Genomic DNA, 27,250 nt, shown 5'->3' on the forward strand with positions numbered 1-27,250 from the left:
CTGTCAGAGAAATTGAGTTATATAAATTTATCCTCAAGAAGAGTACAACAGTAAAAAATTCCTTCATTTCTTCTTTTAGTTTGTTATTAGCTATTTAATAATAAGAAAAAAAATCTTATTCCGAATTGGGGCAAAAGGTAAGGAGTTAGCGGTTTCAAGGTGAGGCAGCCACTATTAGAAGTCCTCTTTGAAGGCTTTCCTTAACCTAATTTGTTCCGAAAAGAGTCACGACGAAACAGAGATTGGTGTAGTATATTAATTACGTTGACACTCTAGTGCCAATCAACACAAAACAAGTTAAACAATGCCGTTGACGGATTTCTTGTCATAATTGCGTAGACATCATATTGTCATTCTTGACAGTTAAACTTTAAAGTGAACTTTTCAACAGCCAAATACACGTATCTGAAGCATTTTTTTTGTGCAGAAATGCAAATCAATAACTAAATTGCTTAATAATTTTTGTTCAAAATTTTGAAGCTATTACTGTTGAAACGCAAGTTTTCGGTTTTATTTTACCGAATAAAAATGAGCTACTTGTGATAAAGATATGCATTAACTCATTAGTGGAAATAAATTATGCATCGAATGCTATAATCTACAAAGCAAGAATGAATGTGTTTAATTCAGGTACGTACAATAAGTTAAGATTAGTTCCTAGTATTCTGTTCAAGTGTAAAATTCAGTATAGTATACATCCCACTTAAACCATTGTATGCGAAAAAGCAGAATTAGAGTTAAAGCACTGGAATCGCAGTTGAAGCGTTATCGTTCATTGAATGTAAGAGTTTGTAAATTGCGGGATTCCTCTATTTAAGAAGTTTGACTTTTGACATTTTTGAGGAAAACTTCTGCATACATTTTATGAGCTGGCACAATGGAAAGAGCAAAAATGAAGCATTGAGTGCGTTGAGCCCATATATATATATATATATATATATATATATATATATATATATATATATATATATATATATATATATATATATATATATATTAGGGTGGTGCTTATTTTTGAAGTTGTAGATATTTTACGCGACGCCCCCTCATTTCGTTATATTATACAAATAAATGATCCATGCAAAATTTTAAGTCAATCCATGAATATTAACCCGTGCCCCTAGGGCCCCCTTTTTTAAGTTTCGAAGAAAAAATAGCGGATTTTCTCATTTTTGTGTAAAAATATTCTTACGTTTCATATTTAAAGTAATTTTGAACCTCAATAGATGCTGCTACTTTCAGACCCAACCGTTCTCTCACTTTCATTCCGTAAAATTTTACATATTACAGAGGGTACATGTACATTGTACACCCATGGCCTTGGGGCAGACATACTGCTATTCACGCTCGCTTCAAACCAAGCGGCAGGGGAACATTTCTTTCCACCAAGATGGACACAAAGTATTCTAAAGGTCATTAATGAATGATCTTTATTAACAACAAATCGCCTCCTCCAGGCTTTGGGGGTGTTGATTTAGAACATTTTCTGTGTATGTAGTAAGTGTGGCAAATAGGGTCGCTAGGTTTCAATGCAATAAATATAAGTAATGGCAATTATATTTTAATTCGGTTTTCTTTAGTTATAAATATACTTAAATGTTTATGCATTCTTAAAACATAAATTTTGAAAAATTCCAGATCGGAATAATGTAAAAATTTATTCTTTAAATTGCTTTCTCTATTTCAGTACTTAGTCCTTTATTATCATCATCAACTTCTTCTTGTAATTCACAAGATTTAGAAACCGAAATATGGGTATTTATCCTAACCTGTTGAACCTTTTTTTTATATCTAGTCTACCACAACGCAAAAAAGCTTGACAACTATTGATATCTGCTCGCATTTCATCAATGTTAGACAAATGCCCTATTACGGACAAAGATGATATTCATTTATTAACAACCTATGTCGATGCAGTAAATTTAAATCCAAATGACCTTATGATCAATCGTACATCCCTTAAGAGAGCAAGAGAGGTAAAATCAGATTTCATGAATTTAAATTTAGATTTTTTAGTTATTTACTGTGATACAAAGCTACATCCAGATGTAACTGGAAAAAAACGCCGATAAATCGTGATAGCTTCAGGTTCCAATGTTGAACAGCTACTCAGAATTCCTGAGATATTTCTTCAGTTGTATATGATATCTTAGATGATTGCTCTTTATTGCTAACTGTTCAAGCTCTAGTGTTTGATACAACGGCTTACAATACCGGCCGTATACATTGTGCATGTAATTTTTTAGAGCAAAAGCTGAACGGTGGTATATTACATTTGGATTGCCATCATCATACACTTGAAATCGTACTGCAGATTTTCTTTATAGAAGTTCTTTGCCTTTCTTAGTTCTAGACTCTATATTCCATTATTTAACCGCTTCAAAATTTTGTGGCACGATCTCCATCATACAGAACTTATAACATTTCAATCAAGTACACATACCACTTAAATTCTTAAAGACGAAGTTGATGACATATTATTGTTCGTAGAAAGCGGAATTGAGAAATATTACACATAATTCTCATAACTTGTAGTAATACGTGTTCCTTGGTGAAGTCGTCCCTCCTACAGGGATATGTTTTCGGCAACTTGGAGCTTATCCCTGAGCCAGATGGGTGGCAAAAGGAATCTATTGTTTGAATATTTATATATTTAGAAAACAATTTAAATTGACCTTACATGAAGAGAATGCCCGTAAATGCTGTTTTACAGTTAAATTTTGTATGAAGATATGGTTTTTCGCAGCAACCCAATCTAGGCCTTTAAAAATAATATAATGTGACTGTCTAAGAAACTAGCAACGTACAAAATGATGACAAACATGCAGCACAAGCAGTGATTGGAAAATTCATAAATCACTTATTGTATTTAGGGGATGAACTAGTAGCTTTGTCCGTATTGGATGAAGGAATTAACTTTGAAGATATTAAAAGACTACTCCAAAAAAAAAAAAAAAATGCTTGCTGCAAAGGAAGACGTGTCTGATGACTGTATAAAAAATTCAGATAACAGTAGATGATTTGGAATACTTTCTTAGTAAAGATCTTCCTCTTTATACAATCAATTTCAAGTCAATAAAACTGTTTGATGAGTTACAAGCACCAAAAGGTATTTTCCTACTTGATCCTGATTCATGGCAAAATGAAGGAAGCTATTTAAAGGGAACAGATAGCGTTAAAATGCTGAAAGTTGTGAATGATACAACTGATAGAGGATCACAATTAATCAAAGAATATCGCTATCAATTTACCAAATATGAGTCACAAAAGCAATTTAGTATTTTACAGATAGTCCAAGACTATCGGGAAAAAAATGCACACGATTAAGATACACACGTCTGAAGTAAAAACTGGAAGATTTGTGGGAAAATTATCAAAAGCGTTAAAGTTCAACGTCCTAGGGGCACGTGTTATTATTGACCGATCGAGTTCAAATTTTGCACCGATTACTTTTTATTAGTGTCACAAAACTAGGGGGCGTCACTTGTTGAATTCCAAAAATTTTTTTTCTCCATATAAATAAGGACCACCCTAATATATATATATATATATATATATATATATATATATATATATATATATATATATATATATATATATATATATATATATACAGGGGCGAACTGGCCAGGTTGGCTAGTTGGGGATCCCCGACTGGGCCAACCGCCGAGTGGGCCACTTCAAGCAACTTTGTTATTGAACATAATACATTCAAGTTAACACTTAACATTTTTAAAAGTAACTTTTTATAAAAAAATTATTTTGTTTATTCTATGTGAAAAAAGCGTTTTTAAACAGTCCCCCCCCCATCCTAAGTAAGGACCAAAGTAAATAGCTGAAGTCCACATATACGAATGTTTTCCTCTCTTATAAACTTCCTCTCTAGTTTTTAGAGCACTGGGGGCCATGGCTCCCACATTGTGGAAACAGGAGGCGCCAGAGAAATTGGGGTCGGATGCGGCCTGTAAAAGGGCCCGGGATGAAAAAGCAGCATTAAAAACTTTTATTTGTACGTCTATTAACAAAAAATGAAGAAGCCTGCACCATCATACAAAGCGGCCCCGAGCCTGCTATAAATGCGCAGGCCATGCTTTGGGGTGTTTATACATGGTCGGGGGCTTGCAGAGGGGGACACCTGTTGGCCCGGTTCCGAGCCTGAAGAGGTTCCGAGATTTTTTAAACGAGGAGTGAAAAATATAGGGACGTAGGAGTAAACAAGATGAGGGGGGGGGGGCAATAAAGTCATTTGTGACGGGCACCAAACTTTCGGTGAACGCCCCTGTGCATGAGAATATCAAAAAACTGCCTAAAATGAGCAGTTTCTCCCTCGTTCTCAAAGATTTTCATCAAACAGCAAACTTGATACATACAAAAAAGGGTAATGAACTGAAAGCAGGGGTTCCAATCCCCCCCAGGGTTCAATGGCGCAAATTCCCCTCCCCCCAAAATTTTTCTCAACACTCTTTCCTCCTTTTTAAATTTTTTTAACTCCCTTTTTTTTACTAATTTTTTAATAATATTTTTTATTTAATTTATTTATAAAAATATTTTTATTTATTTATTTATTTATTTTTAATTATTATTTTATTTGAAATAGTTCTGTGCTACGCCAATGACATACACACACACACACACAAACTTAATAAATAAATGAAATAAAATATAAACAGAATCAAATAAAATAAAATAAATAATTTAATTTAAAAATAAATCAATGAAAAAAATTTAAATTAAAAACTACCCCTCGGGGGGGGGGCACTCCTGACAGAAACCCCAAATTAGTGACCCCAGCTGAAGAAGTGTTGAAATGCTCCATCCTCAAGAGTAATTAACGTTTAAGTAAAGAAATAATTAACGTTTTCTGAATAGAAACAAGTAATCGTGAAGCCAGCACCCCCAAAGCAGAGTTAAGAATTGGAATAATTAATTAAATTGCATACTTTACATATTTTTCCGGAGATCAAGTGCTTTATACTGCCGCGGACAGATTAACGGCAGTATCTGCAGAAATGAGTTTTTAAGGCAGTTGTTGTTGGATTCACTACTACTAATCGGAAATTGCTGGTGTTAAACGATGTTTTTCAGCAGAAACCAAATACGCAAGCTTGTACAATAAAACTAACGTACAATTGATGAAAAAAAAAAAATCAAAATTTGTGTGACTGCTCTTTACCTGCCCACGATAAATATAGCCCTATAGGTACTAGTTGGCAAAATGATGGTTTTACCCATGTGACAAAATCGTCATTTGCAAAGATTTACAAAAAACCAGTAGTGAAATAACCGCATACACTAAAACTTCTAAAAACTCAGAATATTGCCTCTCAAATGTATTAGGAAGTATGTTGACTAGTTTTTATCCTAGTAATATCTCTAAATGTTTCTAATTTCACTTCGAAGCTTTTAGGTACGATTTTGCCCAACTTTCCCCGAACTGAAAATAAGCAGCGTGCTTTAATTTAACTTATTTTCCACCAAAACATTCACTTCATAAAACTATGCATTTATTCGAAGATTCCATGAAAATTTCAAAAATTTACAACCTTTAGTTTGTTTTGGTGTTTCAAAACTCATGTTAGTCATTGTTCTGCTCTCAGCCACTATCAACAAATTGTCAATTAGTTTTGAAACAAATTACTACAGCTACTAACTTTTTATCCTAGTAATATCTCTAAATGTTTTTAATTTCACTTCGAAAATTTAAGGTACGGTTTTGCCCAACTTTCCCCGAACTGAAAATAAAGCAGCGTGCTTTAATTTAACCTATTTTCCACCAAAACATTCACTTCATGAAACTATGTATTTATTCGAAGATTCGATAAAAATTTCAAACTTTTGCAACATTACTTCGTTTTGGTGTTTCAAAACTCATGTTAGTCATTGTTGTGATCTCAGCCTCAATCAATAAATTGTCAATTACTTTTGAAACAAATTACTACAACTACTTGACAGTCACCAAGAAAATTCACACCGTAATTTTAGAACTTGAGAGAAAACGAGGGAATTTCGATTCCATTCTTAAAAAGGCGAGTGAATTCGCTTCTTATCTGCAGAATAAATTAACTGAAGAAAAAAAATCGCTTACGTTCAAACATTTAACAAGATCTTCTTGTGGAGTACACGCTGATTCATGTCAAGCGATCATTTAATAACGACTATGATAAAGTGATTGACAGTATAGCTTCCTGTTCAGCAGAACTATCTCGGTTGCTCAACGCTTGGGGGAAATTAATTTCTTTACTTCAATGCCTAAATTTTACAGTTTAACATTTGTGAGCCATTCCACGACAAAACCCGCAATCTTGTCCCGCGCGTGAAAGCTCATCTATTTTATCAAAAAGGAATTATTTTAAAATGTAATGAACAAATTTTTTTTGTTCATTACATTGGCTTTTCTCGGATGACTTTTCATCCAAAAGCTCACACTTCTTTGCATTGAAAAAGGTGTTCCTTGTAACACCGAAACACGTGTCTGCAATCATTTGCAAGTTTTGTGCTTAATAACGTTGGATTACTGACATTTTAAATTTTTTTTTCTTAAGAAATCTCATATACGTTTGCGATTCTTTAAGCACGAAAATTTTGATCATTACCCTTTTAAATTATTATTTTTAATGAAATGTATGAGCTGTCATGCTCTTGACAAATTATTCGTTTTTCCGTAAAATGGTGTTGATGTACCATATATGTATGCAATTTAAATACAGAGTAAAAACTTAAAGTATTTTGAGGGCCAAGTATTACTTTTTTTTTTCCTTTTTTTCAATGTGAGTTCTTATCGTTTCATATGTGTCTCTAACCTGACATAACTATATTTAAGCTTTGAAGAATGGTGGGAATAGGGCCAAAATATGAATTTGCCGACCGGGCCAAAGGTAGCCAGTCCGCCCCTGTATATATATATATATATATATATATATATATATATATATATATATAAATATATATATATAAATATATATATATATATATATATATATATATATATATATATATATTTATATATATATATATTTATATATATATATATATATATATATATATATATATATATATATATATATATATATATATATATATATATATATATATATATATGTATATATATATATATATATATATATATATATATATATATATATATATATATATTTATATATATATATATATATTTTCTCTTTATCTCAGATAGAGCCAAGTTTAGAGGTAAAAATATAGCAGAAAAATATATAGAGAAAAATAGTTTCTTTATATGAATTAGTTTTACGAATATGTAAGAGAAAACAATGAAGTTAAATTCAACCTCACCTTAGATTGATTCATTTTTAAAGGTAGGTAAATAAATAGCGGACAAATCTAAAATGCATAGTAGTTTAATTTTAATGAGTTATTTTTGTCATTAAAAGCCATGCGTAAAAAATATCAGTAATTTAACTTTATTAATGTGTCAATATCACAGGTCTTTCTCAGTTCTGAGATGGTAAAATTTTTACACTTTTTCTTTCTCTGATTAATTTTGAAGCTTCCGTTTATCAAATTATTGTCATAAAATTACGATATTTCATCTTCAATGCTTGAGTATCTGACCATTATTGAAAATTGTAAAATCAAATAAATCCTTACTTTTGGAGTAGACTACAGAAAGATATAGTTAACTCTCTCTTTTTATCAACTCAAGAGATTGATGAAAAAAAAAATAGCATCAGCAAGAGGCACGTCTTAATGAAATTCAATTTCATTTTTGATAAAAGTAAATGCAACAAATTAGTAGGAAAAAAGTAAAAATTTCGTTTTCATGAAATATGTTAGACAATAGTTTTCTGGTCAAAATCAATATTGATATAAATTACCCCCAAATAAAATAATAGTGACATAAATTACAAGCTTTACACATTTTTTCCCGTACTTAAAAGATCCTTTCCAATCTCATTCAAGGGCTCATTGGTTAGAAAATAAAGAGTTGGTAAATATTTTGTGTAAGATTATTATTGAAAGCTTAAATGTTCAAAATAACAGGTGAAGAAAAAGAATAGCATACTTTTTTTTACTGACTCTTAAGAGCGATGCCCTTGATTTGGTGGTGTATAACAGAAAGTTCAAATTACAATAACTTTTGTTCAGTTTAGTATATAGAAAGCTTTCAACTGGAAAACCGTCACCCATCAAAGTTATGACAGGTTAAAATTGCTTCTATATTTCAACGAAGCAATTGCATGTTTGGTGATTCTTTGATAATTGAAATTTGTATCCTAACTCCAGTTGATAAACCCTAAACTCCAGTAGATAGCGTTCATTGTTGTCCATTTTTTCGTTTCTTTATCCTCCTAAAATTAGTCTTACCAGTAAAACAGCTAAGTCATCGGATCCAGCTAAGCCTTGTAAAAAATAAGCATTTCCCTGCATGTTAAACATCACCAAAAGTATTATCAAATTATTATGCTAGGGCACGAATTATTGTTGATCACGTCAGAGCGTTACCCGATCTCACGTCAGAGCGTTACCCGATCTATCCTATATATGAGAATAGGCGCAAGGAAGTGCTTTCATGACATTACAATCGCTATAAATAACATTTAAGCATTAAAACTTGAACTTAAGAAGGAGATGGCATTTTCAATGATTAAATTTTAAACGCTTTTAAAAATCGAGCTTCATCTCTAGTTTTTTTCGAACATGCTATCAAATATTAAATGCACTACTAGCTAAAAATGGCCCACTTTCGAAAACTCTGCAAACTATTTTCCATTTTAAAATAGCTATAAGTGTCCTTTTTTCATTTTACGCGTTAATGGGCGTTGATGGAAGCATATGCTGAAGGTATTTTTTTAAAACTCATCGACAAAAATCGATGTATGTTTTATACATCTGTGAAACTTTGCATGAAAAAAAAAAGGAAAATAAAAACAAAAAATTGGGTCAAGTCTCCTTATTTTCCCATATACCCTATAAAATGCAATATTAAACAATTTGCGATGAAATATGTTGCAAGTAATACTTATATTAATTAAATTGTTCATTTCTATTGTAGCATTACATAGAAGTTCAAAATATCACTTTTTATTTTCTGCTCTATGGCTTTTTCATATTTATTTTAAATTTTACATTTGTATTAAAATTTGATTGAATTTTAATGTTTGAATTATGGAACAGTTTGATATTTCACTCCTGTTTGACGAGTAATAAATTTATGAATTTAGATTGAAATATTTGCACATCATTTAGTAGCTTTCTTTTACGCAGAAGTACTATTTTGTTTCAAAAGACTTACTTTAACTTATGAAAAAAACGTTAACAGATAAATTAAGAGCTATATGTAAGTCAGAAAACGTCATAAATTTATAGTTTGTAAATAAAAATCCAGATGTTTTTGCTGTGAATGAGTTTTTTTGCACTTTTTTATTTTTAGTTTGACCAATTAAATGCCTTAGCTATCCATACGGTTCTTTGACTTTCAGGATATGCTTAATTTTTTTCCCAACACAAACTGATTTATTTATACTAAAAGGAAGTTCTTCGACCCAAACTTGCAATGCATATTGCATAAAAATAGTTTGATGGTTCGAATTCCCTTTTTAGTACGGAAAAAACGTAATGTTTGGTAAGCAACATGAGAAAACCATGGTAGATAGTTGCAAAATATAATAATCAGTAAATTCACAACAAAACTATCACCTAATGTCCAACCATAATTTTTAAAGTGACATAAATGTTCACGCACGTGAGAACGTGATTGTACGTGATGAAATCAAGATAACACGTGAGAAAAAGATAGCACTAGACAACAAATGAAGCAGTGAGAAGCAAAGGGATATAAGTGGATATTTTCAAGTTTTGAGTGAAACGCGTTTAAATCTAACGTCCTAGGTAGGCTTTAATTGAATTTTTTTTCTAAATCATGCTATACAGCAGCACCTGCCAGGGCTACTAGTACTATGTCTTGCCCTAAGACAGATGAGATGTTCCCCCACTTCTTGCAATGGTTATCTTCAAATTTTTTATTTTGCCATTTACATCCCTTTGCTTCTCACTGCTTTAAATGGTCAATGCACTAAGAACAAATTTTCACTGTAACTTACATACAGTATACACGTTTCAGTATTCAAAATAACTCGCAGTGATTGAAAAAGTTATTAATTATATCGCATAGTATCGATTTCCCAGCCCTTAAGAAGTTTTTTCTTAACACCCAACAGCATTCATTGAAGTATCGTGTCTTACTACGTTTATTTTTCTACAAGGCTTGCCAAGATTAACCTCTACAATGAAAATAATTTTTCTTCATGCTTATTTTAAACATGAATGTTAATTCGCCACTCCAATAAACTATGGGGCGCTGCAGCCACTGTCTAATGGCGGATGAAAAAGGTAAAACAAACAAATGCCGTAACTTATAGCTTGCTTTGACGCTTAATGAATGACAGTAATTTTCCATCGTGTTTGTGGGAATCTTTCTTTTCTATGCTTCTAAAATTACATTACATCATCAACTGTCTGAAGCCTGTAATTTACCCCCAAAGAAAACTCGTGGAATGGAATGTTTTACCTTTTTTCTTCAGTATTATTAATCACCACAAGGTAGCATATTCGAGCTCTGTAGTTGCGAATAACTCGAAACGGCACAGAACGTATACGTTGATTGTTTTTCTGACGTAGAAAACATCAAGCAAAACTAAACATAAAATGACTAAACCTGCACAATTTTCCAAAAGTTGAAACTACAGTAATAATAGTAATAACATTTTTGACTGAATGATTCTGTTTTTGTTCCATAGAAGAAACTTTTGAAATGTGTCACAATCAGATTCAGAAGACAAGATAATAACAGCTCACATAAAGAGCCCATGCTCGCCCCACTTCAAGAAAAAGCAAACAAGTTTTTATCAACTAAGACTAATATTTATTTCTAGAAGTTCGCATTCCATTAGGGGAGCAAAGAAAATAAAGTAAATAAATGCTTTGTTCGAGGCACTAGGAAAGAGATTTATTACCACTACAAAGGGAGGCGAATTTCTTTCAGATTGTAAGAGAAGAGTCAAACAAACTTGGCGATTTGTGCTGCGCGAAAATAAAACGAAAGACGTCGTGTTTAAAAGGTTGTACATCACGTTCTGGGGAAAAAAGATATACTCATTAAACAAAGTAATAAATTCATTGTATAGAGAGAAAAGTCTTGTCCCCGATGGCCAGATACATTGAAATGTCAAAATGTGTTTTTAATTAAATTATTTGCGCCATTCTAAGCATTTCTCGATAATGGAAAAATAGTGTTTCCAGAATGTTCTGATGTAAAATTAATGTTTCTACGTTTGTTACTGCTTTAAAGGCAAAGCACCATATTATCTCTAAATGAAAACAACTTTCAAAGTTAACCAGTTTTTCCTAAAGCAAAACTACACCTTCATTTAAACTATTCATACAATAATGTGTATTCCTTCTACATTTTTCAGCTCAACATTAATATTTACATACTGTCTTATTATATATTTATATACATTGTTTATTTACTGTCTTCAATTGCTGCCTGTTGTGTATTTGTTTGCGCTCATATCTGCTCCTCTATGCGTCAAATTTTTTTTCCATTTACTGTCAGCGTACTTTTCTTTAGTGTGCATTTATGTTCTTTTGTTTAACGCTCCAAATTAGTATTTATCTTTACTTCTACGTACTCACACTTCTCAAATGGATTTATTTACATACCTTTTATTATGCGTTTTTCTCACTCAATACATCCCTCAATATGTGATTCATGTACTCTTTTCTGTCCCGCTTTCTTATAAGAGTAAAAAAAAAAAACAAACAAAACAAAAACTACAAAAAAAAAAAAAAAAAAAGCATTATGTTTTGCAAAAGAATTTTTGAAAAGGATAAAATAAATTGTTGAATAAATGTTGAAAAACAAATTGATTAGAGTATTTACATGGTAAACTGTGAGTCTGACGTTCAAGGAAGGATTGAACGCTGAGCATTTCTTCGATACCTCTTAGTATTACAATAAACTCCCGATTTTCCGTGGCGCAGATTATCGTAAACTCCCGATTTTCCGCGGCGCGGATTATTCGCGAGTCAACTATCAATCAGGAACATGTATTTTCGCAGTAAAAAGCAAATACAATGGCTGCTTCGTTTGTCGAAAAATTGTAAATTTACAATCGGTTGTTTTTGTTTTATTTACTGTTTGACCACGGATTGTATGTAATTAGGCAGTCTGCCAAGTAATGACGATTCCATCTGAATGAATCTAACAGGGGAGAAGGGAAAATAATGATGGGATTTTGATGCACGCGTTTTATAATGTCATTAGTGCCTTATTCATTTATTGCATTCTCAAAAATAAAGTAAGGGGAAACAAAAATAGTTACCATGGAAACAACAAAAAGAAAGGAAAATATTTTCATTTCGTTCAGGAACGTAAAAGCAAAATGGTAGGCTCAGAACTTTGCTGTGAATAAATAAATCAATTAATTTTTGCTGTAAGAATGTAGATCGAATATACTTTAGATTTAAAACTATGTTGCTGAGAGCAAATTTTCATTTTTACAAAGCTAAGGTTGAATTAATAGAGAGGCAAAAGTGCCCATCTGTAACAAACCAACTAACATCCCTATAAACTAATAGATAAGTCCATTTCCGCCTATAAATCGGATATTAGCCTTTCCATGCAATCGATGGTCAGACAGTATTTATTTATATTTTCTGCTTTTTCGTCGTACATACACTAGTTCTTTGTTGAAGTTAAGTTCAGTTGTGCAAAAATACAAACCATTTTTACTGTACTGAATATATTTTAACAGTTTGAAGAAAGTATTATGCATCAATTCTGCTAAGTTTTTGAGAAAGGACAATTTTAACTTATTTGTCCCTCATTTTAGCCTTTTTGTGGTTTATCCGTGGTTTGTATTAACCTCGGCACTTGTGCCACACAATTCCGCGGATAATCGGGAGTTTACTGTTCTTGGATTTTCCCTTTGCACGTGAAGGTGAAATTAGCTTTCATTTTTGTACAAAGATATTAATTTTGTTTCTGTTCTTTGCGCTCAGTAATTTTACTGATAGATAAATTTTTTTTCAGTTTAAACTTTCTTGTGAATTTATTTCATGAAAAGACAAAGTGACATTTAAAAATCATTTTAAGAACAGTCATAGAATATAATTGCAAAAGTACAGAAGGGTAGCTGAATTTTTTTTCAATTTCGATAATTAAAACCCTTTTAGGCAAATCGTGCGTTTGTGAAAATTTCTGCGAAAAGAGAACCACCTTTTCCAAACTCGATCAACCACCACGCATACAAGTGTTATTGCGTCTGAATCTTAAAGCAGGAATTAGTAAATGGTGGGAACAAGTCCATTCATTGGCTTAACAAAAGCTAAGGCAAAGACCTCAAGTCCCGTGACTCAACAAAGACGAATGGTTGGCACGTTTTGCGTGAAACTAGTGAAAGAAACCTGATTTCTTCCGACGCTTTTCTTTAAAATCTACCACGACTTGGAGGTTTTAGCTTTACGATGGAATGTCTTCACTCTCTCCAGTTAATCTCTTCTCAATGATCTGACTTCATAGTAGATACGCGAGAAAGGAAAAGCAAAACAATGCAGTACGAAAGAAGTTTGACAGAAAGATTTCATGCTGCAATCCCGAACTATAAAAGGCTGCAATATCTGTAAATGAAGGGATTATTGTCTTACAGCACTGTTTTCACACTTTCATGGTCTTAATTTCGAAACATGTCTGAGGAACTTTTACAAATGTTTTGGGATCTTTACTGCATTTGTATTCTCAAGACAATAGTTTTTTTTCCCACGGTTGAATGATTTGGAAATTTCCTTGAATGTGCATTTTTCAGCCAAACCTGGCACCGAAATGACACATGGTAATTTTTTAAAGTAGAAAACGTCACACTGGAACTAAAAAAAAATTGACTAGTGGGCAACTACTACTAATTGAGAGCTATTCTAACCATAATACCATAATGATGATAAGTAAATGGATTTAATTTTTGCTTCTTTGATAGAATTTTTGAAATGGGTCACAGTCAACAGCGGATTTTAAGAGCTGTAGAAGGGGGAGGGGGGGGGGGACAGGGGGGGGGTGTTCCCCTCCCAAAAGGATATAATTATGTTCACTATCTCGTTAGATGTTTTTAAATTCATTTCTCCATAATTTAAAATTTTTAAAACTATTATTCAAAAAAAAAAAGCACATTTGAATAAAATTAATTTTGTTTGAAAAGGAGTTTTATTTGAGTCGAAGGTCTGTGCGAAGGAATGCATTTTACACACTAAACTCACTAGTTTTCAATATTATGGTACATAATGCCACGACTGGTTCTTTAACTTTTTTTTCAATACAATCAGCAATTAATAGTTTTTTTAAAAAAAAGTTTTCATAAAAAAAGTTTCTGAATACTTTAAAATAAAAAAAAATCTCTATGAAGCTATGATTTTCTTAAATACGTAGCATTTTAACATTCCATATGCCTTACGCATTTTCCAAGGCAGAAGGGGGAGGAGGGCTCATACCGTATTATCCTGCATTTTCCGGCATGCTGGAAAAAAGCCAGGTTGACAAGCATGCCGGAAAATTTGAGGTTTTGAGGTTTATTGTGCAACAAAACAAAAGCTGATTTTCCCATTCAGTCCAGTCAGAAAGCAAACCAATGTAAAGGAAAAAATGAATACAAATCCCGAAAATAACCATCTTTGAAAGCAAAATGTGTATGTGCCTGTTATTTATGGTAAGTCATAATTAATGGATTTAATTATATGCCAATAAAGTTATTAATTCAGAAGCAATCATCGTTACGATTTGTTCATAATTTTTTTAAATAAATTGTTTTAGATTCCTTTTAGAGAGGTAAGTTCAATTTTTATTTATTTAATAGCCATGGGAGATTCTTTAGCACTGGTTTAGGGAAGGTAACTTACAGCTTAAATGTTTGCTTACTTAGCTTTTATTTTATTTTTTTTTAAAATTCGTTATTGAACAATATTTGTCTTGTTAAAGTAACAAATGATATTGTTAGTAAATATTTTTACAAAATTAAACTGTTTATTAATACTAATAAGAAATGTATAGAAAAACATTCATTGTTAAACCGAACATTTATTTTTTATAGTAGAGGGAAAGGGGGCACATGTGAACATTTTTTTTCATTTCTTAATTTCTCAGAAAATATTTTCATTTTCACACCGAAAAAGGGTCCCCATGATTGAATAGTCTTTTCTTTGGGGCATTGAATTTTTTCAGATTAAAAAAAAAAATTTCTAAACTTTATGGAATTTTTAAAAAATGTCTTCAATTGTTCACATGTGCTCCTATAGAGGGGCACATGTGAATACGATTGAAAAATGCAGGACGAGAATCATATTTCAACGAAAATCTCGTTATGATGAAGCATTAACGACTATACTAATTAGATTCAAGGGTTTGTAACTTGTACTGTCAGTTTGATTTAGCTGTCATTAAGAAAATATTTTTTTCTGAACTATAGAACCCTGCTCACTGTTAAATTTTAAAGTTTCATAGCATAATCTAATCAATGGATCGACAAGAAAAAACCTTATGACTAAACAATAAAAATAATATTTTATTTTGTAAAGTAACAGTTAAAATAAGCCTACATTAATATTTATACTTGCGGAGAGGATATAGGAGCTGTTCATATGTGCCCCCACATGTTGCTTCCACAAGTCCCCCGTCATCAACCTTAGAAATAATTTCTAAAATAATTTTTTTTAATAAATTCGTAATTTTCCTACAAAATTTAAACATTGGCATAAATTTACGTGAATGTTCATTCATATAATAGTTTGCAATAATGAAATTTAGCTTATTAATTAGTTTAAAATATGATTTTACACGAAGAAGGACAATGATAAAAGTACATCAGCATCTGCTAAAACAAAGAAGCTGTCACCACATAACAAAAACTATTCCTAGCTCTGAAAGTTTGTTTAAAAAATAGGGCTAGTACTGCTATTACTTGAGAATTTTTTAAGATTTTTTGTTTGACGTTATTCTAGCAAAAAATACCATGCTCACAAGTTCCTCGTGCTCGCATGTGCCCCCTTTTCCCCTATATACAGTTGACTCTCTGTTTAACGACTTTCAAGGGACCACAAAAAATCGTCCTTAAGTAGAAAGCGCACTTAAATATAATGCTTTTAACACTATAGTGGACCATCTGAGACCGTGAAAAGCAGTCGTTAAATAGAGAAAGTCGTTAAACAGAGCGTCGTTAAACAGAGAGACAACTGTATATATATTTTTCCTAACCTTGATTTTTTCGGCATGCCGGAAAGGACCAGGCAAGTGTTATCGAAAATCTGGTGTCCCCCGAATTTTGCGGCATGCCAGATAATGGGGGGTAATACGGTAATACTCTCTTCCATTGAGAAAAAAATATATTTTATAAAACTCAACAGGGGGGGGGGGGGGAGCGTGAGTCAGTTTAATTCCATAGTCCTTGTGTTATAATCATTATCATGATGCTTCTAGTATAGTGGGCCAAACCTAACTAGGCTGCATTGTAAAGGCTACGTAGATCCTTATCACAAAATTGCGACGCTTCCATGTTAGGTTTGCCACAACTATAATAAACACCGTTCACTTTTATAAAAATTGGGTGAAGTTATATGTAGGGTTTGGTACTTGATTGGCTTGAAATATTTAAAAAAGAGCATTATGTCATAGGGTCGAAGTAAATTAATACATAATATTTCTGTATTCTTAAAACAGATTTATAGGTTTTCAGAAATTCTAAAAAACATTATCTCTACCTCCCCAATAGGAACTTCGTCACGAAAAAGAGTATGAGGGGGACACTCTCCGGTGTCACCTCGAAAAACTATTTCAGTATCTGCCATTGGCTACAGTAAGACTCAGAAGACAAGACAACAACAGTTCACATAAACAGCCCATGCTCATCTACTTCAAGAAAGAGCAAACAAGATTTTATCAACAAAGACTAATATTTATTTCTAGAAGTTCGCATTCCATTAGGGAAGTAAAGAAAATTCAGTGAATAAATGCTTTGTTCGAGGCGCTAGAAAAGAGATTTATAACCACTACAAAGAAAGAAAAATTTCTTTCACGTTGTAATACAAGAGTCAAACAAACTTGGAGATTTGTGCTACGTGAAAGTAATACGTAAAGATGTCGTGTTTAAAAGGTTGTATGTCCCCCGTTTGAGAAGACGGCGGAATTCATTACTTCGTGTAATCATTCACTGCATTACGACTAAACTTTTCTCGCTGTTGGGTAAATGCATCAAAATGTCGAAATATATTTTTAATTAAATATTTTGTGAAATGCATTTGGAAAAATACAGTTAATTACCAGAAAAATTTGTTTGAAATTTAATGCTATTATTTGTTCCAATGTCTAAATGTTGCTTAATTACTTTGAATTAAAATACCATGACATGCATTAATTGATATAATCTAAGGGGGAGCGTATAAATATTTATTAAGGGCATATATGTCTGCCCACTCTCCTTTTATTACAGCCCTGTTTGATCATAGCCTGAGGTTTGATAGATTTGCTCATCCATAGACGTATTTAAATGCTTGTTTTTTTTGTGTCTATTTTATTGCTTTATCTATTTTTAAAAATGTCTTCATTTTTTTTTTTAATTTGAGGCTTTTTCATTTGTATATGTATGCATCTATTTATTAAATATACATTTTTGATTGTCCATTTCTATTATTTGTCTATTTATATTTTCTATTTCCTCTAGTATCTATTAGTATCTATATGTCATTTTAGTGATTTACTCAAACTTGTGCGTATTTCATCATGATACAATTACATTGAAATTTTGTTGTTCTTAATTAATCTTTTTAATGTTTTAATTGCAAGCTGATTAAGTTTTTTTTCTTTTCTCCCAAACATTACTGATTCACTTTTTAAAGAAATTGCTGACATTTTATTAACTGCTGAAATTATTTGAAATCCTGTTCATTTAATTTTTATTACTGTAAGTGGATATTTTATTTTGCCCAACAGGATCTGTTCATTGTTTCCTCCATTATTTACCAGAATTTATGCGTCGTCAACTAAAGTACCTGCCTCTTGCCGAGCTACATAATTTGAGACAGTCTAATACATAACTTAAAAACAATAAATACATAAATTTTCTAGTATATTTCCCATTTTCGTAACTGATCTATAAAAAAAAAAGCTTCATTTTAAATAAATGAAAAAATAATGGTACTTATTCCTAATTTGGCTATCTAGTTCAAATATATCTGTCTGCTTTTTGGTCAGTTTATTGATATCGTGGTGGCCTGATCGGTATGGCGTTGGAAGGGTAACTGAAAAGTCACGTGCTCAATGCCTGCCTGTAAAAATTCCTCCGTGTAAGCAAAAAATGAGTGGTGCACGTTAAATTAATCGTGTTTCTACAAGTTTTCGTTTTCAAACAGTACCTCTGCGGGTTCTGTGGCAGGGGTTGTTTGCTTTCTGGTCTGCATCAAAATGCAAAACAGTCTTTAAGTTTCTATCCAGCTGGTTGAGCGACGTGTAGTATTAGGTATGGAGGACCCTAGAGGGTAGTGGTATGTACTAAATAGTGTGTTTTCCCTACCTTCATGTAAGATAGAAGGGGGCAAGAAAACCTCCTAGAATATCATGGCCGTAGAAAGTATGAAATCTGTTTTGACGGCTACCATCAAAATAAAATTTGTATCATTTTAAAGAAAACTCATTTCTTTTAAATATAAAATAAATCATAAATCAGTTACATCGAATTTATCAGTAATCAATTCATCAAAAAATGTCCGAAAAAATGTATTAAAAAAAGAGAGAGAATTTAAAGTATGTGTGATGTGCACATATTTCTAAGACTTAAAGTAAATACAGCTTCTAGCTAATTTTTTTTTCAAAACGTTGCTCAAATAATAAGACTTATTTAATTTACATAAATTCCAAAAATGAAAACGTAAGATACATTTTTTAACCTTGCTTCTCAAGAAAGAAAAAAATAGCAACAAATCCCTTATTCGTATTCGAGTTTTCGAACAAACATCACCTTATGTAGTTTTTTCTTCTCAACTTTAAGAAGATGTATAACTTGAAAAGATGTGAAGATTTCTTCATTTCTGTTCTTCCGAAAAAGATTTGAAACTCTAAATACATAAACAAATAGATAGAAAATCAAACTTTCGAATGAACGTTACCAATATTCTTTCTAGAAAATATTTGAATTTTTCACTTAATCTTATTCTTAATCAAACAAATACGCATACCTTCAGTTTTACAGTTATGTTTTATTGTTAGGTTTACTTTCACATCATATACTCGCATATCAGCGAATGTATTGATTCTACAAAGTGTATTTTTTTGGATTTACTTTTTGATTTATTTCAAGTAAGTTTCTCTAAAACTCAAATATACCCTAAATGGCTCTATAACTTTGAACCAGTCCCATAATTCGTCTTGAATGGATTCAAGTTATTATTTCTTAATTTTGGGTAGTTACACAATACTTTATTGGTGTTTCTTCCGTTTAGAACCAACAAATACAGTAAAACTTACAATAGGATTGGGAAGTTTAAAAGTGAAAAAATTATGCTTAAAGTTACCTACATAATTCTTACGAACTTCTAAAATCTTGAGTATTTTCCACATTTCCAATGCTTTAAAGATGACGAGGATAAACTACAATTAAAAGTTATTTTTTGGTTTAATCACAGCTGTAAGCGACTCTAAAGCAGTTCTCATGTTAAACCATCAGTCATACTGCTTTTACTGTTTCACATATTTTCGCTTAAAACCAGTATTTGCAGTCGTTGCAGAAAAAAAAAAAATACCATTCAAATTTCTAAAACTGGAAGTAAATATCAATTTTCACTCAGCGCACGGAGAGTTTCAAAGCTTTAGTTTTTAAAAGCTTGGCTAAATTAATGCTTTCGATGCAGTTAAAACACATTTCATAAAAGTGACAATTAATTAGTTGACGACTCAAAGATAAGGATCAAATATTTAAAATATTATTTCTTCGATGTATGTCCCTACGTTAATTAATTGGGTAAATTTATCAAGCTTTCATCTGCGGAATAAATCTTATGAAAAGAAAATAGGAACTTTATTTTGCAGGCGATGGTTTCTGTTTGGTCAAGTTAATTACTGGATTTAGTTAAATATGTACGTTAACACCCAAGAAGTATCGAAAGAGATACTTAAAATTAATTTAGTTACAGTTTACGTAAAAATTGTGATGATGTTGACAGAGTAATAAACTAATTTAAAGTCAAGAAATGTGGCTAATGTGCATCGAATTTTCGGTTGCTTAGTTCGTATTATTCGATTGCTCAAGTAATAATTTCTGCAATTTATGTTTACAAATGTATGTTAAAAACAAACCGCTCTACGTGATTTCTCATGGTGTTGGAATGTCTTCCTCAGACCCTAACCACAACTTTTCTCTTTAAAACAGCAGATATAACTTCAGAACAAAAACTGAACACGTCTATTTAGTGGAATCCCAAAAAATATTTTCCAAATTTGCAACGATGGCAAAATGAGCACAAAGCATACACTGAAAATTCCCAGTACACATTGGAAACACGTTTGGAACACCAAGTTCAGAAAAAGTGTTCTGGTTGCTTGAATGAGCACTAAGATGTGTTCCGAATGTGGATCGTTAAAAAGAAACTATACCGAAATGTACTCTTAATCTATTACGAATGTGTCCATCAAAGAATATTTTATTAATTTAAACTAGGAAACACATTTGGGAACAATTTGGGCCCATCTGCGAAATCATCGCTTCCTTTTTGCACAAATATTACTTCAGCAACTTTCTTTTCATACCAGTCAATAGAATCTCTCAAAATATTGTTGCAATGAATCGCTGTCGGCAGGTGTCGCGAAGGCAGTCAAAAAGGATGGCCTTACCTGACCGAGGAACCGTCCATTCCCTGCGGGAGCTGACAGCTGCCTCGCGAAGTTGCTGCGTGAAATTAACAGCAAGAGCTACTGGTATAATCAAGAGAGAAAGGAGAATTCTAGTCGTGCCGTAAAAAATGTGCTACAGGGTGTTTTAAAAGATGGAACAGGCGTTAGTGTTCAAAAAATACTCTGAATTGCGTTCCTAATTGTGTTGAACACTGTATTGAACCAAATAAATGTTCTGAAAAGGGTTCTCAGAAGTGTTTCGAAAACTATTCCATAAAGTGTGCTTAAAAGTGTTTGAAAACGGGGAACAAGCGTCCGTGTTCATACAGTATTAGGAGATTTTTAGTGCATTTTTCGATGCTTATGACGAGATCAAGTTGCCCAACAAGAAAAAGTCCTCAAACTATTTTGGAATGCTAGGAATTTCAAGGAAAAACACAGGATGTCTGTCCAATCCTAGCCATTTTCCTACAGGTGCTTTTTTTTCAGTAAGTTACCGCCCTATAGCCAGAGCTAAGATAGACATACATGAAACACACCGCCATCGCCAGCTCTGTCATTCCAGCCGAGGACTGCAGTTTCGGGCTTATTAGTACTCATCATCCCGGCATAGGCCTTAGGAACTCCGTTGTTTACAAAACTCGCCTTTTTTAATTGCTCCTCTCGCTAAAGTGAATGATTGTTTTAAATTTTAATGTTGATTTTTGGCATCACCATCATCAAATCTATAAAATACCATTAACTTTATCATATTTTACGACATGGTTCATGCTCCGTATTCTGAATTCTTGAAATACTCAAAAATATTATCAGAAACTGTAGAACTTTTTATCTTCCTTTGTCAGGGAATACAAAGATCATTCCCACATTATTATGTATTCTCAAACAAGATATTTTTACTCCTTTATCTTCTATTTGAAGTGGCTGTCCAGCACTGCCCTTTGTTAACTTCTTTCCCTTCCATTCAACTAACAAAACTTGTCCAAATGCTATGAATCCTTTAGCATATTCTCATCATTTGGTGCTTTTGATTCAGCTGTATCTTCTTTTTAATATTATTTATAACTGTCAGTCTGTTGATTGTCAGTCTGAAGTGAAATCTCCTTCGATTTGTTGAAATACTTATTTTATTTAATAACATAACTTGTTACAGGGTTCAAATAGTGCATATTTTGTGGGTCAGGAAGAGAATGGATATTAGTTATTTGCTCCATCTTTTTGAAAATTGATCTTTGAATTCACTGATCTCTTCTCAGTATGTTGAACGGTTGAACTAATACTCTCAACAGTCCTTTCCCGTGACTTGGGTTAACAAATCTGAAATCAGTTTCAATATTGTATTATTCCATTATAAATATAAAGTTTGTAAGCAATTGTTTCTGTTTAAATTGGCTCGTCATATCACAAACATGTCAAAACAAAATGATTTTTACATGCTTAGAAACTTTTAAGTGTAGTTTGCATGATTTTTATCACATGCAATAGAATAAATAAAATCACGAAACATTTAAAAAAAAATGAAAGTCTTTTTTTCAAATGAAAGCACATAGTTTTTGTACAAATATTACTTATACATGTTTTAAATTTGACTGCTAACTTTAAACAATAGTTTGTTTTCCACTAGCATTCTAAAATTTCAGAGAAAGAGATGTAGTAAGATGTAGTATTTTGGTAACGGAAGGTCATCAAATTGTCACCTTATAGCCCGGTCAAAATAGACATTCGAGTTCGGAAAAATTCCCATAAAGCTGAAAATTGGTACAGACCTTAAGAACATCATTATAAGTGAAATGTCAAAAGTCCCCATCGATCCGAGTGGAGCTAAAAATTTTATGCAAGGTCAAAGGTCAAAATTGAAATTTAAAAAAAAAAAAAAAAAAATTGAAAACATTAGTACAGTGCTGAAAATTGGTACAGACTTTAAATGCATCATTGTGAATGATATATGAAAAATTCCCATCGATTCCACTTGAACTAAAAATTTTATGGAAGGTCAAAGGTCAAAATAAACAAAAAAAACTTAAAACATCGGAAAAATTCACATAGAGCTGAAAATTGGCAGAGGCACAAAATACACAATTATAAATGAAATATAAAAAATCCCCATCGATCCCACTTAATATAAACATTTTATGCACGGTCAAAGGTAAAAAAATGTTTTTTTTTTATTTTGCAATTATTTCAAAAACATAACTGTTATTATAAAAAGCGCATATTAATTTGTAAATTATACAATATGTTGAAAAGACGTTTTTATATGAAGTTCAACTTTTTCTGGTTCAAACTAGGTGAAAATGGTGAAACAAGTACAATATTATCCCTTATTTAACGGATATAAGATGCCTCTCAGTACCTATTATCCCTAATCAGATTCTTCAGGTGCAGCAGCAACAATTTCTCTAGCCCTTGCATACAAAGTTTGATCAAAAGTAACAAGTAATGCTTTGTATTCTCCAAAGCACAAAGTAAAGTAGTGTATATACTATTGTAGTTATTTGCAGGTTGGTGAATAAATGGTAAGAACAAAATTCTAGACATTGAAAAATCCATATTATTCTTTATTAAACCTTCAATATAACCGCTCCAACCTGATAGCGATAAATTATTCCATTTCCCGTACAACCATAACAAATCTATTTTCCGGAGTAAGAAAGAAGTATCACTTTCATAAGCAAAATTCTGAACAGTTATTTTACTATATCCTACTACACCATTATTGTGGTACTCTTGTGTTGGCACATGAGCTTTTTCTGCAAAATCTTTCGCTGAAATAATTTGTTTCATTCGCGATAAAGGATCTTCTGCTAAAACTGAACTTCCAGGAGTAATAATTTGGATTATGCCCATTATGTGTAGAGTGTTATAGCCATCTAAAGTGTGCACGTTAATACCAGCATTGTCTGCTGCGTATTGAATAAATGTCCCGGTTTCTGATGGTAAAATATGTGGCTGATGGTTAAAAACTGTAGCCGCCTCATACGCCATAGTATCATTATACGAAGCACTTAAACCAAAAGATGAGAAAATTTGTATCAAACGTTTAGATCCAAATCGTCGATGAAAAAAAACTGAGAGACCCAATTGTAATCTCGAGATGAAAGATCTAGGACGAACAGCAGCCATAATACAGTGGCTGACACTAGTACATATTAATTTCAAATGTTCCAATTTAGATCGTTTTCTTTTTAAGATAATTTGCTCCAAAAAATAAGTCAATGACTCCGGAATGTCACTATTAATATTTTCAAACATTTGACATGGTGGGGGATAATTGTTAGTATCGCACACGACAGATTGAATATCTTCTTGAATACTTTCTGCCGCAGTCTTTAGTACCCAAAATCTTTCCTCTTTTGCTGTTTTTTTTTAAATTTTCGTACCAAGCTTTGTTCAGTATAATATCGTGCTGAGTGTAAACAAATCATTGCTAAACTTCCACGTTTCTCGGTTATAATCATTCTATTGCCATATCTTAACTTTAATCTGTTTTTGATTGTTTTATCATCTGGGATAAATTTTACAAATATTTTTTAGTTCTTACAGTGAAAACTGACAATCATCATTATTTTCAATATAATCAAATATTTCTGTCATCGCCATAGTAACAGCGGGATTTTTTGGACGACCTGCTTAAAGATCTACAGAACGCTTTAGAAATGAAGTGTAGCAATTAGAATGGTATTCCGCTTCAGCAGCAACTAAATCGTATTCATATTGTATGCGTGCAATAACAATTTTTGCTACGTCATCTGAATGATTATGTGCAACCTTTAGAATATTATCTTTAAAGGAAAGAGTAGCAACTTGACAAATTCTACGCCGTATATTCTGCTGTTTTTTCTTTTCAGTCTCTTCATTTGCTTCATCACCACAAAATAAGCAACAGTTTTTAAAACAAAATGTTGTCTCACCTGATAGGACTGTGGTACGAGGTGGACTACTCAGAGATGTACTGGCCTCTGTCTCTTGTTGTCTTTTAGCTGCCGCAATGCCCACTTTCGGTTGTACATTTTGCGACACTACATGAACTGATCCACCGACTGTTTGTCTTTCAAGTATTCAACAAACCCATCGTTCCTTGCACTACTTGAATCAATTAAAGATTTTAGTCCGCGTTCAACAGTAACAATTTCACCGTCAGTCAAAGATTTATTGGAAATGAAGCAATCTTGTGGCATCTTTGAAGAATTATTTGTTAAGGGTACGTATTCATATCAAAAATAGTATCAATAAACCCGACTTTTCACTACTAAGAATCACTCCCTGTTAATAGGAGCACTTGTGCGACTGACTTTGCTCATACAAAGGAATCCAAGCGCATCCACTCTCCCCTGAATGTAATTTGATCTTTTCAATTTGAAGGGGGTGTGTGAATCGTAAGAGGGGATAGGCATAGGGGTCGAGTGTAGTTTCTCGAGGTCACTCGAAAGAAAAAAGGTGCTTCAGTACTATTTCCAAGTTTCAAAAACTGCGATACCTTATGAATGTTATCATTTATTGGGGGGGGGGGCACAAATATTGGGCTTTTTTAACACCTAGGGCAGATCCAGCTTCTGGTTTTGGAAGTACTCGTTATCAGAAAGGGACCAAAGTAATTTTAGGGCACAAATAGGGGGTTTAAAGTCAACGAAATATGTCATCAAAATGCAGCTTTAATTTTGTCGCTTACGGGGGGGGGGGAGGGCTGGGGGGTAAGACCACCAAGGCACAGCCTCTAAATCTCCGCTTGTATGTACCTAAGTGCATAGTTTTCAAACTTTGTATCCTCTATTTTAAGACACTTACTGTTTAAGAGATATTTGTGAAAAATTGATTTTCTGAGCTTCGACCTTGAATAAAACGTTTAGCTCCACTGGGATTCGTTGGGAACGTTTGAAATTTCGTTTATAATGATGTCTGTAATTATTTCAATGGTAATTTCATAGTCAAAGTGCAATATTTGGTCAAAAATTGGGATTTTAAGGTGAATTTTTAGAAATTTGAGTCCCTGAACTGCAGTTTTCGACTTTATTTTATCGCTTTAAGGAGAAGGGGGTATGACCCCTTGACCCATCCACTTAATCCCCTCCCGTTTGTGCATAATTGTCTATTAATTATTTATTAATTATCTATTAATTTTCAATCTTTGTATCCCCTACTTTTACAATAACACTTACCGTTTAAGAGATAATTGCGAAAAATCGGTTTTTGACCTTTGACCTTGAATAAAATTTTTAGCTCCACCGGGATCGATGGGGACTTCTGACACTTCACTTTAGTGTTGTCTTTAACTATATGTGTGTTAATTTCATAGTCAAAGTACCAAATAGGGGTACAAATAAGGGGTCTAAGGGAATTTTTTTTTTTTAATATGTCTCCAATGCCATTTTAATCTATATTTAGTAGCTTTAGGGTGGAAGGTATGACCCCCATGACACATCCTCGGAATCCCCATTTGTTTGTACACAATTGCATACCTTTCAAACTTTCTAACCTCCATTTTTTCGCTAACAATTATCGTTTAAGAGACATATATGAAAAATTGATTTTTTGACCTTTGACCTTGCATAAAATTTTTAGCTCCACTCGGATCGATGAGGACTTTTGACATTTCATGTATAATGATGTTCTTAAGGTCTGTACCAATTTTCAGCTTTATGGGAATTTTTCCGAACTTTCGCTTTTTTTTGGTCTATTTTGACCGGGCTATTAGTAATGAACCTATTTCACAGTTGAAAAAAAAAAGATAATTCAAATTACTTACCGAAACGTTTAACTAGACATTCAAAAGATAAAAGTTAACCTAAATATTATATGTTGATAACAAGTTTATTGAAATTACAGTATGTAACAAAAAATAGATTTTTTCCACTGTAAAAACACAAAGAGAAAACTTGATTTTGCACTTGATTTTCTCAAAGTCATCAAACTATTGGGAAAAAACAGGTTAAGATTCAAAAAAATGCATTTATTTCCGAAGAGAATGGTATATGGCAAGTGACAGAATATCAATTTTTAAAATTCAAGTGTCATGTCCCTTTTTTCCTGGAATTCACTATATATATATATATATATATATATATATATATATATATATATATATATATATATATATATATATATATATATATATATATATATATATATATATATATATATATATATATATATATATATATATATATATATATATATATATATATATATATGTCTTATTAAACATGCAGAAGAATATTATCAATCAGTGCGTTACTAAGTTGATCTGGAACGTAGTTTGTTATTGCACTGCAAATTACGTGTCTCAGTGAGTTAAATCGACACATATCTTTAAAGATTAGAAAATACTCATTCATTTCTCTGCATCCATTTTCCTGA

This window comes from Uloborus diversus, chromosome 1 (genome assembly GCF_026930045.1).
Source record: "Uloborus diversus isolate 005 chromosome 1, Udiv.v.3.1, whole genome shotgun sequence".
NCBI classification, from domain to species: domain Eukaryota; kingdom Metazoa; phylum Arthropoda; class Arachnida; order Araneae; family Uloboridae; genus Uloborus; species Uloborus diversus.